At 48.3% G+C, this 5,092-nt stretch overlaps 1 pseudogene; it reads right to left on the reverse strand.

Moving 5' to 3' along the window:
- Positions 1-1,080: 1,080 nt before the first annotated feature.
- LOC123175888 (uncharacterized) lies at positions 1,081-5,079 on the reverse strand (annotated as a pseudogene).
- Positions 5,080-5,092: the final 13 nt, after the last annotated feature.

The following is a 5,092-nucleotide window of genomic DNA, read 5'->3' on the forward strand; positions in this document are numbered from 1 at the left end:
TTCAAAACCGACGGGCTACAGTGTTGTGTTCTTATGTATCGTGGCGCTGCAATGGTTCATAATTCTGTAGTAGCTGGAGTGGTAATCCAACCTCTTACTAGAGGTAAGGGTCGCGAATTCGATTCCTCAGCAGCGTTGTATTTTTGGAGTTTTCTTTTTCACGCTACTAGTGTATTGCACTGCTTCGTGTTTGTGGGCCTGGCCCATACAAGGACCCGCCTGGGCGCCAGAAACTCCAACCGGCGCTGAAGGCGCCAGTTAGGAGCACGTACGATGACCGCGTACGATGACCAGCCGGATGATGGTAAAACGTACGAAAATTATTGGCCAGACAAAAAGGGCAGGGCCCAAGTGGGAGCGTTGATTGTAGCCTTGATTGTAGCCCAGCTGGACCGAGGCGGGGACCTGGCCCAATCGGGCGACGTACGAAACTTGCTCATGCGGGAGCACGTACGGGTTCCTCTACGGCGGATCTAGTCTTTTGACTTTCGCCGGACAGGGTTTGACCGATGGACCTTTTCATATAGCTACACCCCCGAACACGGTTCCGGTTCAACCCATCCCAAGATTCCCTCCGTATCGACCCGATGTGGCCGTTTCCCCCCTCCGTGACACGGTGGCATCGACGCCCGTGAGAGGGGCACACCCCGGAGCCGTGTGTCGGGTGCTTGCGCCTGCCACCACGCTTCCACACGTGTAGGAGGGCCCACCACAAGACCTGGCGGCATTGCTACCCCCCAGGTACCCCGTCCTGTTTACCCCCGCCGTGACAGGGCGGCAGCGACGTCCGTGAGGGGGCGATCGATATATAATTAAGGTATGTTTTTTTACATAAGGCATATTTAAGTTAATCAAATTCATTTTGAAAACAAAATAAAAATGAGAAAAAATAAAATAGAAAAAAATTAGCACAAATCTATGCCGACGGCATAGCTACGGCCACGGATCGGCAGAGCCCTGGATCGATGACGTGGCATAGGACGCGGATCGATGACGTGGCAAAGGCCATGGGCCAGGCCGGCCGGCGGCATACCTATACCTAAGCCACATGTTTTTATGTGCATATATAATCTGCTTAATATCCTGTGCTATTTGCTGACGGTCTGAAGGAACATACAATCAAGTAAAACTGCTGATAATGAAAATAAATACAAAATGCCATCTGAAGAGAAGGTATGACTCACAAGCACTCCCGCTGTGGCGGACATAAATTTTCTCGACTGGTATACCATTTGCCATAAACAAATTTGCCAGCTTATGGACTCTCCCATCATCCTTTGAGCATGTGATCTTCACCATTCGAAGATCTTTGCAAGTAAATGATCTTCCCTGTAGTTTGATACCTGTTTCTGATGCCTCTCTGGTATTGAAGTTCTTTTGCAGATAAAAAAGTTGTTGTTAGGCATGTGCTAAAATACTCAAAACTAAAAGATAATCAAGTAAGCATAAGCCCCAAATATGTAATTACACATACAATTTTAAGTTTGAGAAAGAGCTTATGTATATTAGGTGAGTGTTGTAGCAAGAAAATTAATGCATCAAAGTCTGCAGTCATACACCATTCGCCAAGGGACAGGGTCTTCAGGTTGCCAAAATTTGGACATGTATTCAGTTCCCTACTCAGAACCACCTACATATTGCACATAAAATGAGTGTTCAACAATTAAACATAGTAATTTGAATCAATTTATATTTTATATATTGAATACAAGAGGTTTATTTAATATGCAGAGATGAAAACAAATACCAACCACGAGAAAGAAATTAAGACATATAATGATGTGTTACCATGATTAGTACCTATTGGTAAAATATGATTCCTCGTTCTTTTCTATAATGTGAAGGGACATTGCCGTTATACTGGTACGCAGACTCAAAATAGTTAATTACACAACGATTTGAACAGTAATCATTTAAAAAGATACACTACTTCAAGAATGTAAAAAATAACAAACAATAATCTGAAATAATATATAATGCTCTCTTGAAGCTTCATACTTCCATATCTCATTGATTTCACCTACTACATTTGATGATGAAAGGAGCTACTACTAATTTCTTGATCTGAACTCTTCTCCAAGCCAACCGTGCCTTTCTAACCAGGTGTTGCTACTTATGTAAGAAATGTGCTCATTGTACATGTGTATTCTGTTGGGAGCAACATAAATTTCTTTTGCAAACATCAGAAAAAAGTTGTTAAGAAAAAAAACAATTATGGCTATTTCAAGGAAATTTTCATATATACTCGAAGATACAGAAAATAGTAAAAGGTGGCGACAGCTATACCTCTCCAGCATCAGTCAACAACTCCAAAGTCCTGGCACTTGAAAGACTCTGAAGAATATAACGGCCACCTAAAATCTTCGCATCATTGCATTCTCTATATCCACCATAGATACTGTCTTTATTGGAAATCAGGCTTTTACCTTTGTAGCCATACTTTGCATCATTTGCAATCTCACTGTATGCATAGGTATTGTCATCGCTGTCGATATCACCACCATAATCATAATTATCCTTGTGACGATCATGCCTGTAAATTCCTTCAGCAAAACCATGTCCATATCCAAACCTTATAAAATCATCATATCCAACACCATCACTCAAGGAAGACTCATCATGAATCTTCGAGCTCTTTGTCCAATCATTATCGTCGCTATCATCCCCGTCATCATCAGTAGTTCCATCACAATAATCTTCATCACTGATGTATTCATTATCATCACCCAAGGAAAAGTCATCAAGTATGATAGTAGCTGTGACAAGTGACCCCAAATTCTTGAATGATGGGACTCGGACGTAAGGTGTGATGAGGTGTAGAAGTAGGAGGTTCGAAGCAGCAATGGAGAAGGCGCAACTGATTTCGCATTCGAGCATGATTAAAGTCTTCAAAGAGGCGGACACAATCCTAGGGCCCGCCACCAAGCAATCCTTCAGACCTAGTACTTCCAAAGACGTGCAACTAGAAGAAAGCTGCCTGAGGATCCTGTAGTCGAGCATGGCATACAACAACTTCAAGACCTTGAGGTGGCAAGAGATGAACGACACGCGGTCCAACGACGCGATCTCCGAACAACGCCCGGTGAGATGGATAACCCGCGTGTTGCGCTTGATGGCGGCCCTCATCCACACGCTGGCGTCGTCATCGGTGAAGCCTGCTTCTTGGTCGCTCGACCGCAGGCGGAGCATGACCACGGGGGCTGACGCTTCACGTAGGAGGAAGAGCCGGTGCACGAAGTCGCGGAACTTTTCAGGCGGGTCGCCGTAGCGGCCAGTGGAGAGGCGCACGCGGAGATCAACGCAGGGCGCGGACGCCCAAAGGTGGCGCCACCGCCGCGCGAGCACGCAGGTGCGGACCACCTCCCACGCCTTCAAGAATGACATGATGTGGTGCAGGAGCTCGTCCGGGAGGGCGCTGAGGCGGTCGCGCTTGGCGGCAGCCCGCGGCGCCGCGGTGGCCCGGGCGCTGGGTGGTGCTCCGGTGCATTTCGTCGAGCCGAAGATCTGCATGCAGGTTTAGCGAGACCACGGGGCTCAGCCTTGTCAGTGAGGATTTTGAAATCTCTGGGGGAAAGAAATGATGGAACGGAACATAACATACCAAGAGAGACTGTTTGAGATGGCCGAAACTGAATTCCGCCAAGAGACACTCACGTACACAAGAGCTAGCAGAAGCACTTGATCGGTTCCTGTACAAGCATGCACTAGTACATGAGCCTGACTTGTAGTACGAAGTTGAAGGTTTTTAAACCTTCATCAAAGGATATGGAGTGCATTGCCGTTTGTTAAGGAAACTGACACAAACAAACTGCGGAGTGGAATGTCACAAATTCTCCAAATCCACTACCCAAAATAGTAATAAAATGATTGTACATAGGGGCGGCGTTGCCGGAAAGGAAAGCAGGGGAGAAGTGGCCACCTTGCAGCTTGGGCGCGGACGGGGTGAGCTCATCCACGTCGTAGATGTGCCGGAGGCGGGCACGGTGAACGTCATGCGGTGCCTCGAAGGCACCTACGCCGGCGGGGCCCAGCCCCGCCGTGGAGCTCACCGTGGCGACGACGGTCAGTTGCCGCTCGGAGATGTGGGGCGCGATGTCCGATGGCGGCCTTGAGTCGGAGTAGCGGGGGAATGGAAGGGATGCGCTTGGCACCGGATCTGGAGCGCCGCCGCGAAGCAACAAGGGAGATGGTCAGATGGGACTATCACGGGAGCAAATCCTGAAATAAGAACCGTGGGCGCCCCTGCGCTCTAGAGCTTGGGCACTCTCGGTCGTCGGATCGATTTCTTGATGCGTTTTCGACCATTCGATCTCGCTCCCGGAAGACCTCGACCGTCGGATCAAACCAAAAACACTGCCGCAATTAGTGTTGTGCCCTCCAACGTGCCACCGCCTGTTATTTCTATGCCCCACCGAGGGCATTTTCGTCATTTCACGTCTTAGGTCAACACTTGCCCTTTTTCGTTTCGCTGCCTCCTTCCCAATCAGTGCTAGGACTATTACGGGAGCTAATTCGTTAGAAACAAGGGTCCTTTTTGCACAGAAGCGTGCATTTCTGCGTACACATCCGTCCCATTGAATTTGTGCCATCCATCCTCAATCTAGTGGTCCAGCTTCCAGTTTTCTATTTTTGCGACTAAGAGACAGATTCTATAGCAGTCGCCCGACCAATATGGCGACTTTTGACTGAGAATGTCATTTTAGCATACTCGTCATCCAGTCTTCGGCCTGCATTGAAGGGTGCTCCATATTCAACCCTTCAAATAATGTGGGTCATTGGTTTGGAGCATGCGTCCTCCACCAACTGCTCGAGCGGGAGGAAACTTTTGGCTCGGTCTCTTCCTCCCGCGTGCAGCCCGATCAATGCCGTTGTCGTCCGTGCAGTTGCCACTTCCGCCCTGACAATGTTGCAACCACGTATCCACCTGGAAGAGTGCCAACTAATGCTCTTCGTCACGTTCCCCTCCGGCATGTGGCAAATCAGCCCCAATTTCCAGCCGGAACACGCCCATTTCGCGGGTATATGGACCCATTACCTTCGCCATCAGCACCACATTTAACCTCTCTCCCCCATCCCCATCGCCAACACACTC

The sequence above is a fragment of the Triticum aestivum genome, unplaced genomic scaffold, assembly GCF_018294505.1.
Source record: "Triticum aestivum cultivar Chinese Spring unplaced genomic scaffold, IWGSC CS RefSeq v2.1 scaffold157602, whole genome shotgun sequence".
NCBI lineage: Eukaryota > Viridiplantae > Streptophyta > Magnoliopsida > Poales > Poaceae > Triticum > Triticum aestivum.